The sequence below is a fragment of the Scomber scombrus genome, chromosome 4, assembly GCF_963691925.1.
Source record: "Scomber scombrus chromosome 4, fScoSco1.1, whole genome shotgun sequence".
In the NCBI taxonomy this organism is placed as follows: Eukaryota; Metazoa; Chordata; class Actinopteri; order Scombriformes; family Scombridae; genus Scomber; species Scomber scombrus.
In genome coordinates this window covers 23,328,090-23,342,211 of record NC_084973.1, presented here as the reverse complement: position 1 = coordinate 23,342,211, position 14,122 = coordinate 23,328,090, and positions in this window count along the sequence as shown.

Sequence of the window (14,122 nt, the reverse complement as noted above, 5' to 3'; positions counted from 1 at the left end):
GACTTTGCATATCTGCTTATACTTAGGTAAAAAACTAAGTTTTTTTTTTTTGTTTTTTTTTTTTGTGGGGGGGGGGGGGTCTTTTTTTTTTTTTTTTTCTTGTTGTTGTTTTAATGTATTTTTGTTTGTTTTTTCAATCATGAGTTTGGTTTATTATGGCAATTAAAGTTTTCAAACTCAAAATATTGTCTTAGTAATTATTCATATCCTGATTACTGTTGCTTGTTAACTTGTTGAAAGTATTAAAATATGTTTTATATTTTATATCACATAGTGGTACATAGGAAGCCATAGTGTCTCTGTACAGTCTCTAGGTTTGCTAAGCATTATAAATAATTTCTGTATTCTACCTTTGCAGAATAATCCTTGAATTTTGTCATTTTTCTTTGTCACATTTAATCTGTTTTGAAATCTAAAAATTCAGTCAGATTAGGTTTAAATGTAGCCATTTTATGTGAATATTCATGCTGTTTGCATCAGTATGAAATGTGTGACGAGCTAAATGTTTGTCTACCCCTCTGGAAACATTTTCTACACAATGTCTCTGATTTTGTGATTTAAGGTGACCTGTGGAAATCTGAGATGATGGAAGATAATCGGGAAAAAGCAGATCAGCCAGTGTAGGTCGAGCCAAAGTTTAAAGGGGAAAAAAACGCTCAAAGTGGAGCAGTTGAAGAAAGTTTTGAGTGGAAAGTTAACCAAGTGAGACAGGAGTTCCTGATAAATATACTCTACTCTATGCTACCTCTGCCTCCCCTTTTCTTCTCCTTTTGCCCTTCTTCCCTCTCTTTCAAATTAACCGTGTGGCTTTAATACAATGTGTGTCATGCAGGTTGCCCTGGCGACTCTTTGATCCTGTTTTCCAGTCTCTGCCTCTGGGGCAGACGTGCTTCTCTTCAGTCTGCTGCACACCAGCTCTGGAAGCTGCTGCCCTGAGACAAACCATGGGCTGCTGCGCTCGTCTCGCTCCCCCTTTTTCTCCCTGTCGCTCTCACTTTCTCTCTGTTTTTTGAGTCCTCTCTATCTTTCTCTCCTTACCACTTTTTTTTCCCTCTCAGGTTGTCTCCAACTCTGTCTCTCTTACTCGCTCTGCTTCCCTTTGGTCACGCCAAAGGAGCCCTCCCTCAGTATGGGCATCCAGGGTGCCCAGGGGAAGGGAAGAGGCCAGGACCTCAGCGAAGCAGCCCTCCTGGGAAAAAACAGAGAGACGGGGGACCTCTCTCTTTCACTCCTCCTCACTCTCTCTATGTCTGTACAGTTGATTTTATTCCCCTGAAAAAGATGCAGCCAGTCCTCCCACACTGAACCTTTACCTGATTTATCTGTTTAATTGCTGGTGTCTGTCTGGGGTGTTCAGGGAGTTGCTCGTGCCCTGGTTGGCAGCAGAACTGCAGTGTGGCTGACGGATAAGCAGTTGCAAAGTTACATTACTGTTGTAATGTGCTGATGTGGTCCAGATTTTTCTTATCAGTCTGTGCACACAATTGCATTACCAAGAAACAAAAACATGATGTTTGCTGTGATGGATACAATATCTTATGCAAGCTTCAAGTCTCTGCAAGTTGATTTTTATATTTCACTAAAATGAATGGTAATTAATGTCTGCCTGGAAGGCAGGAAAAACACTTAAAGATATTTAACTGTGGCAAGCCCAATGGTTGGCAGCGATATAAAGTGAAGGTGTGATTTGTAACAAAAGCGTGAAATATACAAAGATGCCAGTGCAGTCCTTTGAAGATGCTGAAGATACTACATGTAGAGAAGGGTTGAGAGAGACGGCACATAAAAGCAAACCGAGCCAACGGCACACAATAGAGTGCAAAACTTTGCCAGCCACAAGTAATTCTCCAACTTGCAAAGCTGCATTCTCCATCATAGTTTATTTATTGCTTGGTTTTTTGGTTTTGATTTCCTGACATCAAGAGCCGTGCATTCACGTCATTAGTGGTCTTCTGTGCAATTAAAACCTGGTTACAGTGTGTACAGGACACACACATTACAGTCAGCGAGAACACCACAAAGTTTCCATCATTGGATTGGATTCAAACATATTAACACTAACAGTTTTAAGGTGTAAGTAGTACTCTGTTTTTTGTTTTTTTTTATCATTAGGAGGATCATACATACATCATGCATTTGTTTTTTCTGTGCTTTAAGTGGAATCTGACAATCAACATATCTGGTTTGCTGTAACCAGATTTTAGATGTTGCACAAAAGAAAAATGTCAACAAAAACAAAAGAAAAGGTGTTGGCTAGAAATTATGCATTTTTTAAGGTTTTAGCTTTTTAATCTGTATGAAATAGCAAACTTCAGTACAGAAAACGTTTTATTTAAAGTTTAATTTAAGTAATTGAACAGATGCACATCAAAACTGATTGGTTGGCAAGCATTAATATCTCCGTGATTCAGTGGATTTTTCATATTTTGGTGTCTGCCACATTAAACAATGGGGTCAAAAATGTGCCACATACAGTATAACGACCTGCCAGAAGTATAAACAATTGCGATCACACACAGCCAGATGAAGCCTGTGAGCTTTGTGAAATGCAAATGCGTGACCCGACAGGGAACCTAACTTTCGTTTACAAGAAAAACAAAAGCAGGCATGTTTTCTTAAACTCTGTAAAGAATGCCATTTTCTCTGTCTTCTCCCTCTCCCGTCCAGCATGTGTGGCAGCGTTTCTGCTGATAAGACACAGCCAGGAGGTGGAACAGATGTTGCCCTGACATCCATCTGGGCCTTGTACCCCTGCTCTGCCTCCCACAGTCGATGCTCCACGCAGGATACCCCACATTCCCGGCTCCTCACAGCGAGGGACTCCTCCTCATGGTCCTCGAGCAGTGACGCCGCACAGGAATCAGCCTGGATGCTGCTTTCAGTCATGTTATATATGTGAGAGATACCAGTCAATTATCAGGCAGGATATCTGGGTTTATTCGAGGTGTTTTCTTTGTTTCAACACTCTCCTGCTTCCACGACTCTGTCACACACACACACCCCTTTGAAAAACAAACACAAATGATGGAAATGCATTGATATGATGTAAGCTTGTGAGGAAATGTTCCCTGTTCCAAATAATCATTTCCAGAGCTGTGAGACAATTGTTCCACAGTCACAAAACGTGCAGTTCTTTGAAAATGTGACTCCACATATTTTTATTTATTTAAATCAACAAGCAAATTGATACTTTTGCTTATCCAAAGGGTGAGAGAGCAAAGTCCACCAGTTGGAGTCAAACTGTCATCTTTGGTCTTGTGTCAATTTCATTTTAATTAGATGGATTAATAATGATGGAAAAATCCGTTTTGGATAAATAGCCGAGTCTTAATGGTGTTAAAACCTTATGAGTGTGAAACAGTACTTGCAAATAATTCATATTTGCTACTCTGCATGGAGCACATCTTCCCAAGTTAACTAAAACAATTTTTTTTTTAATTCGAAAGCAATATTCATATACTGTTGTATCATTAAAAAATAATACAATTTTAAAAGCCCCACATGCTGTAATATTAATAAAATGTATACAGTTAAATATTGTGAATATTAATTGAACCCTGCTTAATATGGACTTTTGTCTTCTCCCACAGGCAAAGAAATGTTTCATTTAAGTTTATTGCACACATTATGTCACCATCAGCTGACACACAACACAACATATTCACCGATACACCAATATTTTACTGGTGTTTCCTCACCATCTTTGTGTTTTCAGATGTCCAGCAGGAGATTCCTCAGAGCTGATGCCCCTGACTGGTGAAGGCGGAGGAATCCTTCCCATCGTGCATGCGATCCTGCAGGTTTGTGGTTGAGTTGTAAAAGTAATGAATGGCTCTCAAACCTGATAGAGTCTTAATGAGTTACACCCCTGCCAAGCAATGAGCACACTTTGCAGAAACATGCCACAATAATTGTTCCCATTAATTAAAATTTGATTTGGTCCACTTGAATGTTCCTACATTGTGCTTCATGAGTCACATATGTTTATTTTTCCTTTTGAAATTAACTCACTTTTAACTTGTTTTAAACCGTACCATAACCCTCGAGGCAGTGGTGCTTATTCAGCATATTTACTTGAACTAGACAGCTATCACCATCATTTCTTTACAATGATTGCAACTTGGACAAGTAGTTATTTACACTAAGTCCAGCCTTTATTGTTATCACTTGCATTTGATGTTTGTCATGTAAATGCAAAAAATATTTTTGAACAGATTTGGGCTGCTGAAACCTGTAAGATCTGCTGTCTTAAACTTCATCCACTGCCTCCAATCATTAAGCAGGATCTCAGCGGATTTAGGTTTGAGAAACTCCCCCTGCAACTCATATTGATCCACATCAGGTAAACAGTAGTGAATGTTAAGTTTCACAGGTGACAATGAAAGAAAAAACACCTCTCAGAAGCTTTTCTTAAATAAAAGCACAGCATTTCTCACATGCCACGTGATCACTGCTGTTGATTTGTGAACAGTAGCCGTCAATCACCATTTACCTCACATTCTCCTTATTTTAAAAACGTTTTAAGTGCTATGAGTCAATTTTGTTTTTTTATTATTGTGTTAGTAATGAGTAAAAATCCTTTAATCATCTACAAGTTTGACAGGAGATGAACTCACATGACCCTTGCAGGCTCCTGTATATCACAGATATTAAAGGATGTAAACATTCAAACTTTTGTCCTCCAAAACTTTAAGGAACCATGCCGTGCAATTCTTCTCTGGCCCTTTGTGGCCACCTAAACTCCTCTTGTTTTTTCTGTGTGTTTGAATGTCTCGTCTGTTGGGTGACTTCTGTGGGATTCCAGCAGGCTTGTCACTCTGATTGTTTGTCCTGGGGACGAGATCTGTGTGAGTCCTGTTTCTCTTCCTCTCTCCTCGGGCCCGAGTGCTGATGGAGACCCGCATCCCAGGTGGCCCACACATCAAAACAAGAGGGATCGCGGCTCTTGGTTTTCAGACAAACATCACTCACTTTCTTTGTTGTCTGAGGGACAGGGGGCATGGCGGTTTATCTCCTGAGGATCTCCCCCCGCTATCGCCTTCCACCAGCCCACCGCCCCATCCCACAGGAGCTGCTAAAAGCAAATGTCAGTCAAGGAGAAGGCGTTGCATTCTTTCAAAAGGTCAATTAATGGTGGCCACTGAAAGATCTGTTGCATTTTTAAGTCAAAATATGGAGACTATTTAAAAATCTCACACCCTCTTCTCTTGATCATCTAAACAAGTCACAAATATACGTCTCTGGTGCAAAAACAAAGCCACACAGGGATATTTTTTCTCTCCAGTTTAAATCCCTCTTTATGGTGACACCTCTGTCACGTTGCAGTCCATGTTTTGAAGATACCTGCCGTGCCCTCCCTACATACCTACCGCACACAGCCCAGTTTAGTCTACTGTGAGTTATTTGACGCTGAGCCTGATTCACGATGTGCCGCATATGAAACCTATTGCTCTCTCAGGCCGTGTGATGGGGCCCAGTAGCAGCTCAAAGTGTAGCACCTCCTGACCCATCTGTGCAGGTGATTCCTGCTCAGGCTCTTCCCCTGCAGGCCTATAAGGAGCACCGTGTCTAGGGGACTTTTATGAGCATGACCTTAACATGCCCGTCTCGAGTGGTCTAGACTCAGCGCTCCGTTTACTGGAGTCCCCGTCCAACTGATGGCTATCAGACTTTTCAGTTTTTACTAGTGACTCTCTCTTGTCATAACTCTTTGAAGACGGACAGACATAACGCTTTGACCATCCTTTTTGTGGACTTTGTAGAATTTACTGTCACAACGTTGAAAAACAGGGAATAACAGAGGGGAGGGCTCTGACATGCACTGCCTCTCTCTCTCTCTCTCTCTCTCTCTCTCTCTCTCTCTCTTTCTGCAGGAAAGTCAGATGAACATGTGGAGAGTACAGCTGTGGTTCGGCTGGACTCAGAGAAGGTGGTCAGGAATAACATATTTGGACTATGAGAACTGAATGTTGAATTAGAGCATTGGCCCAAGTGACATTATTTTAACATTAAAGTTAGATTTACTCCAGTGATTGTCTTTTATCGTAGTTTTTATGAGCCATGGCCTCTGATAACCCCTGGAATGAGCTCTCAGTGAGTGTTTCATAAGAAGCCACAGGTGATCAGTCAGTTGCTAATACATAGTAAATATTTAATTGTATATTTTTACCTTTTATATATTATGGACTGTTTGGTGTGCTGTGTGGCACTGAGCCAAACACTGTAAGTCGATTAGCTCATTGAATCCAAACAGTTTACGGGGAAAGCAGCTCCGGTGACGACACTATGTGGGCAGCTTGCAGTACTCAAATACAAACGTTCCGTGTGGAAGCCAAAAAGAAGAAAAAGTGAGTCTTTCACAGGGACAATCTAGTAAACATGGTTGCTACACAGAGAGAGAACACCTGTGTTTTTACCAAAGTTCTGGCACGCAGCAGTTTGATGACTGCCGGAGCCATATTTGGTCGAGTGCAAATTTAATGCTGCGCTCTGTAGTGGAGAAAAAATATTCATTATATACATATGCATTTTAGTATACTGTTAACCTGTGTTAGGCCTTGTTAGCATGTACTTGTGTATCTCTCTCATAGTGTGTGAAAGTGCTGTGGACTGGGCTCCCACTAAGGCACTGATAAGATACCACCTGTGAGGCCTTGTTATGTCTTAGAAGAAGTGTGGGATGAGCCCGAAAGAGATTATAACTTTGGTTCTGTTTCTTTATACAGGCAGTTCTGTTCTCTGTACAATACCATACATGTGCTGTGTGCTGAACTCATCTTGTACAAGATATATTAAAATACTAGTTTGTGATTCAAATTTGTTTACTGGACTCATGATTTTCTCTCTCACCCTTAATTAAGGAAATCTCCATAACAGCTTACACTTACAGCTATGACGAAATGCACCCTGACTCATGCAGGAAACTGCAAATAAGATACATGCGTGAACAGTAATGACAGAAGAAGGTGAACAGCGTGTCGTTGACATGAGTCAGCTCTGCTGGAGGAACAGGCTGCAGCCAATGTGAATATAACACAAACAGGGGTTAGATAGCAGGAATAAGCTTAGAGCTGCTGCCAGAAATAGTGTGTTGGATTAGGGTTAAATGTCAGAAAGGTCAAGTAAGAGACCAGTTTAGATTGGCTTAAAGAGGTCAGCTGGAAGGAGCTCGCTGGACAATTGGTCAGCTGGCAACTAGAGTTCATGTTAATGGCGGTCAATACTGTACAGTATGTGTATTTACAATATAAAGTTAATAAACATGAGTCTTTTTTTGCATGTGGTAATTCTCTTATAAACTCTAACCTTTTGCAAAGCTTTGTCAATTTAGAGACAATTAATGACTGAAACATTTTTATTTTGAGTTCATGTAGAGAAAAATCTGTAGCATTAAAGCCTCAGTTCACATTTTTATTACACATATTAGTTATTTCAACACCTTCAAAGTGATGCCATATAAACCCATGGCTTCAAAACAAACACACACATATGATACACATTTGTCACTTTTCAGTTCATTTGAGAATTATTAAATGTCTCCAATCAAGTGTTTTGGGATCACCTGGTGCTGCTTCATCTCTGTTTACTGTTGTTCTGAGAATTTAGCCTAAACATCCTCTAATAGGATTAGCCAACTGGAGAAACCCAGAAGAAGAAAATATGTCCTATTTCTCTCTTCACCTACCAGAGTGTGACTCACTGACCAACAACTGCGCCATCATTTAGTCCCAAAAAATTAGCTTCTTCTCAAAATTTTAATTTTGGATTGACATTAAATCCATGATTTTAATTTTTTTTTTTAAAGAATGAAAATGTACTTGACCTATTTAAATTGCTAACTTTGATTGATTAGTGGTCTCTTCCTACTTATTTAGATTTTTAGTGTTTTAATTCAGACTTCATGACACAATTTCAACAGTATAGTGAAATGTGAATTAATTAATTTTGGAGTGCAGTTTAGTTTTAAAGTCAGGGAGCAGCACATCTGCCCTACACCTTCATTTTCCTTTACTTTCCCCTTTAAGGAACAGCTCTTCATTTAAACTCTGTGATATTTATACTGACTGAATTATTGAGACCAAAGACTCAGATAATATTCTGGATGTCTTTTGCATCATTTCTGTTATTGTAGGTATTTGTGCTTGCAGTTATTAAGTTCAAAATATACAGTGTTGTTTCAAAATATTCTATTTTATAAGCCAATGCAACATATATGCTATAATTTGGTTGCATAAATTGTAGCAGGTTATATATTTAATTTAATTGATCTCAACAGTCATTATTAACCTGTTGGCATAGTTGAATAACATTTCACATCCAAACTGCAGTTGTAAAATCTGCTTCATACGTACAGCAAGCACAACAACAGTCCAGCTGTTTGAATACAATCAAAGCTGAGAAGTGAATTAAATACTTTTATGGCTTTTTTCCCACAAAAAAACAGAAATTAGCTGCTTAAAGTTGAGGGAGTGACATTCTTTCATTCTCCTCAGTATGTCTCTCCTGTTGCTGCCCAGCGGACAGCCCCCAGCCCCTCTGAATCAGCCTGGTTCACATACACAAGATTAAGTAGCAAAAGTGACATCCAAGACCAATCGGGCCACCCAAGAGAACCGCAACCAGCGGAAAGGCTGTCAGAGCCCCCTTTTGCAACATTAATCTTCAAGCCTCTCCTGCACTGCCAACTCACATCTCCCTCAAACAGGACAGGGAGGTAGAAAACTGAACTTTTCCCTCCCTGAAGGTTTCTCCTCTCCATCAATTAACTCTTTGGGGGACAATTCATCGTCACCCGCCATGTGCCAGACAACTTCAAACACCGGCAAAATGAATTACTTTTCCAGACATTTTAAAAAATGCCTTTAATTTGGTTACAAGGAGATTAGTGTGGACGTTAGTTCAATTTGTAATCGACATAAATGCCTTCATGATGACATGAGGCAGAAATTACACAGAAATGGTTGATTTAGAGTGATTTATGCCTGGGAAAACTACATTTAACATGTCTGTAGAGACATTTTTATGGGATATTCCACCAATTAATAAGATGTTAACATTCAGTGATGTAATTTATCTTAAATGTCATAAGGCCTTTAAAATAGACATCGAGTGATCACTCCGGTCCTTTAACCACCTCAGCTCACCCTTTTGTCTTCTTTGCTGACTGAAAGCATCTTTGATCTCTTTGAGGAGGGCGAGAGGATAACTCTATGTTGTGTATGGGCGTGTGTGTGGTGGTGGGGGTTATCCTGACCTTCTGAGGGGCGGTGTCACGTCCAACCTGATAGCGGTGTGAATGGGGAAACAGAAAAGATGAATACAGCAATTGATAAATAGCGGAACATGAGTGTGTTATGCTGCGGATGCCTTCAGTCCCAGGAGAGGGCCTTCCTAACCCCAACCTTTCTTCTGCCCGAGACCTGAGAAGCAAAGGGGGGACGTCGCGCCATCTAACAGTGTTCCTTTGAAGAGAGCAGCGCTCAAATCAAGCAGCATGCCTCAAATACTTTCTGCTGGTTTTCAGCGAGACTTTTTGCACATGGCTGGAAATCTAATCTATTGGAAAATATCTACTTTAAAGGATAAGGCTGGTGGTATTTAATGTTTTAATTATTATCAAGAAATAACACGAAAAGACCAAAACCAACAATGAATTAATCCTGGACAGCTAACAAGTATTGTCTGTTTATACAAAGCTAAACCTCTATTGTCCAAAAACTATCCAAAACATGATGATGATCCACACTGTAAATACTCACGAAGGTGTATAAATCCGCAGCTGAATATAGTCCCCAACAAATGCACTATTTACCACTCTATGATTAACATTAGCTAAAAACATCAGTTCCCAGCTGTTTTAGGAAATTATTTAGCCCTCTTATAAGATGAATGGTATGTTTGACACATTTTTAAAGAATTACGTATTCAGGTTTGGGGCTGTGTGCTACAGACAAACTGAGGAATACGAAATATTGAAAGATGGACAATTGCATTGCTGATTTTATGGTGTTCATGGTATATGGTGACAATGTGAAAACTACAGAATATTTCCAGCTTTATCTTTTGATGTCCATCTTTAACCTTACACTTTTCCTTCTAACCACGATTATCCTGAGTAACAGGGACTCTGTTTATCGGTGGACATCTTACTGTTGATTTTTTTAACACCTTTTTTTCAAATTTTGAGCACCACAATTGAAATGCCTTTCACCTCTATTGTATTGAGTTGGTGCCTGTATTTTGCACCTCAATCTCGTCTTTTTGTTAGACTGTCTTTACTTCTTTCGAATGTCATGCCCCAGGTTTGATTTTTAGTCTCCAAGCCCAAGAAATATCGCTGATGACATCCTAAGAGTTGGGGAAAATTGGCCAATTTGGACAAAATGCTCACTGATTTGCCATCACTGGTCTAATACACCCGGAGGTGTTAAAAGGATTGCTACCATGATATAATAGCAGGACAGCAGTATCAATTCAACACTATATTACACCATCTTACCTGTGATGAGAAAATGTGATTTATTTAGTGAACAAACCCTTTAACAAAGTTGGAAAGATCACTCTGATGATTTTTTTTATTTCGAACTAATAATAAAAAAAAAAACTCATATAAAAGTCTGAGATGAGAGAAATAATATGAGAGAAAAGGGGATCATTTGAAATAGCTGTTTTTGTGGTCTCACTGTACGGAGGGTAATAAATGGTGCAAGAATAATAAACCGTACGCTTTGGGTAAACAGGTTCTTTTTCAGTGTTGCTTGCTGTGAGCTTTTGTTTGGATAACCAGAAATCATCATCAATCTGTGATCTGTTCCCTTCAAAACAACTTCCAGTCCACACAGTGTGCTTAAAATACACACACACACACACACACACAGACACACACACACACACACACACACACACACACACACACACACACACACACACACACACACACACACACACACACACACACACACACACACAGAAGCAGGTCTTTGGCTGCAGACAAGCATGGTTTTGTGCCTCATCGCCTGGGTTGTGGAGTTCACAGTAGTGGGCGACCACAGACAGCAGTGATCATTCGCTTGTTTGCGTGAGTGAAGGTGTGTGTGTGTGTGTGTGTGTGTGTGTGTGTGTGTGTGTGTGTGTGTGTGTGTGTGTGTGTGTGTGTGTGTGTGTGTGTGTGTGTGTGTGTGTGTGTGTGTATTATTTAGAGAAGCTCTTTTAACAAATAAGGTCTTGGCACAGGCTCAAACTTAAACTTTGACATCAGGTCTTCCGGTCGTCCAGCTGCTGAGTCAAAGCATGATGCAAATAAAGCCTGTAAGCCTTTCACCACAGTGCAGGGCTGTGCTTTTAATGACAGGAAGCTATACTGTGAAATAAAAACTTGAATTCACGATTGAATCATCAGTTGTAGACACAGAATTCCTGCAAGTCTTCATTCATTTACCATCTAGATTATATGTTGCAAACAATTAGAGCATTTTTTGCTGCTCGGAGCCATTAACTCAATGTTAGGTGTGACATACCTTGGTTGTACTGATGGTTGGTTTCAGCATCACCCGCTGCAAAGTCTTTTACTGTATCTTCCAGCTGGTTAGGCTAATTATTACTTAACCCATAAAACATTAAAACATTATGACACTCTTAGTGACTGAAAAGACTATAATAATGAGCAGCTGCTTCACTGTATGTAGTACATATCAGATGTGGCAAATCCTGTGTGGACCCCAAAAATCTACTTGACACATATGCAATCCATGTGCTATGTCTGAATACAATAAACAAGCTAAATAAAAGTCTGACACGCATGAATATACTGTCCTCTTTAGTCCTGTTCACACAGAGCGGTTAGCAGGCTACTTTTCTTAGCATCTTTAAAGGGTTAGTTCAACCAAATAACAAAAGAACATTCAGTATCTAAGGTGTTTGACACCTCATAATGTTTGATCTGCTCATGGCATTTAAAAATGTATATTTTAAGCCCTTAAACCCGGTTCAAGACTTAAGTATTTCACTGTAATATTAAACAGTTATAACAGTTAAGACATAATATAAGCATATGTGGGTTGATTCAGTCCACCCTCCTTTGTCACGTGTCATAATCTACCCGTTTTTTGCCTCTGCACTTTCAACTTTCAAATGAGTACCATAAAAATAAACCTTAAAAAAAAATCCTCAAGTTTTATTTATTAAGAGTTCAGCGTTCAACTAATCTGCTTCATCAGGACTTTGCAGGTATCTTTTGATCAGATGTGATTGAGGTCGTTGACAATATGAGCAAACTGCCCACAGCTGCTGTGACATTTAGATGTTGCTAAATCGTGCCTGCTGGAGTACGTGACATCACCTTTTTTTTTTTGCAGATTTGAGCATTGTACTCAATCAGACGAAAACACGATTGCAGGAAAATCTCTCGTGTAAAATAACCAAAATTGTTTGCTTGAACATTTTGTGTTGATGTAGAACTTTGTTTTTCAAAGTATAAAGCTGATTTAGAAAAAAAGGGTTTTAAACTTAAGAGAAACAGTGTCCCGGCTCATCTGGACAATCCACAGAACACAGTGTCAACAATTTTAAGACCATTTCAAGTACTTCCAATGAAAAGTGTTCACAGCAACGTCTGGTTATCATCAAGAGTACGGTGGACGTTGTTTCTGGAAGGACGAAATAGTGTAAAAGGTTTTTTTTAATGTGATTTTTAAACGAAGTGAGTGCCACAACTGAAAATACATTTACCTCCACTGTTTTGGCGCAGTAAAAACCCCAAACACTGGGCAAATAAAACCACAACTATTTGCTGTCCTAGATACTTCAGGTTTATTGTTCAGGTGAACTGAACCTTTAACTACAGTGATACTGAGTGCAAATAAATTGGTTTAAGCACATGATGTCAGTATAGTTAATGTGTAGTGTATCCCTATGAACATGATGGGATTTTTCCCCCACAAACAGTAAATATGGTATTTATGGTTATTAAACTCAGGACTGTATGTCCTGCTACGCACTTAAAGCCTGTGTTTATTTGATCAGAGCGGTCGTCTTGCCGCTGTTTGTGTTGTAATGATGATTTTGAACAATGCCACTGCGCCGCCATTCTCATTTCACATACATTATTGTGCTTATAGGCCAAGACGGGCGGAATGCTTTCAACTTTTATGATACAAAGTTGTGCCAAGAGCAGTTTTTTTCCCCCCTGCTTCTCTCCGAGGGGATTTCAAAGGGGAAAAGCAACACATGCTGTCATTCATGTCCAGCCATTCAGAACAAAATAAATAGCGAGCGCAAGGCTGTGAGAGATTTGCAATGCAGTGCGTTAATTAACGAAGGGCTATACCAATTAGGCGCCCATGATTGGTGTGTGAATATCAGTGCAGTCACGCAGTTTGGGACTCTGCGCAGAGTAACACCACTGTTTACTGAACACAAAGACCATAAACAAGAGCTGGCAACAAGTAAACTGCCAAGTGTGAATAGCTGGGCATTTCAAAGAATTTATGGCTTTTCCACATAATTCAACTTTATCTCAATAGGGAAATGAACATGGGTCATAATTTACAATTTTATTGGCTTATTGAGACATTTTGTTTTCAGGCAACTAACAAGATTAAAGGGGCTTTCTTTTTTTTTCAAACCAGGAATGGAAATTAGTTAATGTTCCATATTAAATGCAGCCACATGAAAAGCTGACAAATTTTATTCACCATTCAGAATTTAACAACTAAACTGGAATACATGAAAAGGACTTTTTTCGACTTTTGAATCTGAAAACTGACTTTAACTGTTTTTAAAGATTGTTTTATGTAGAACTGAAGTACAACTGAGTTATTCCATATAAGAATCACAGTTGATCCACATAAACTATGATTTTGATTGTCATTTTTAAAGCAAAAATATTCCCTATTTCCAGCTTCTCACTTGCAATGATTTTCTGCCTCTCTTTGTCTTAAGTAACAATAAACTCAATATTTTTGAAATTGGGACTGTTGGTCATTTTGAAGACTTAAGGAACATTTTATTGACCAAATAAGGAATCAAGAAAATATTCATCAAGTTAATCAATAACTGAACTTGTTAGTTGCAGCCTCATATTATGTGGGTCAAGGTTTTGTCAGTTTATAATTTATCAATTTAT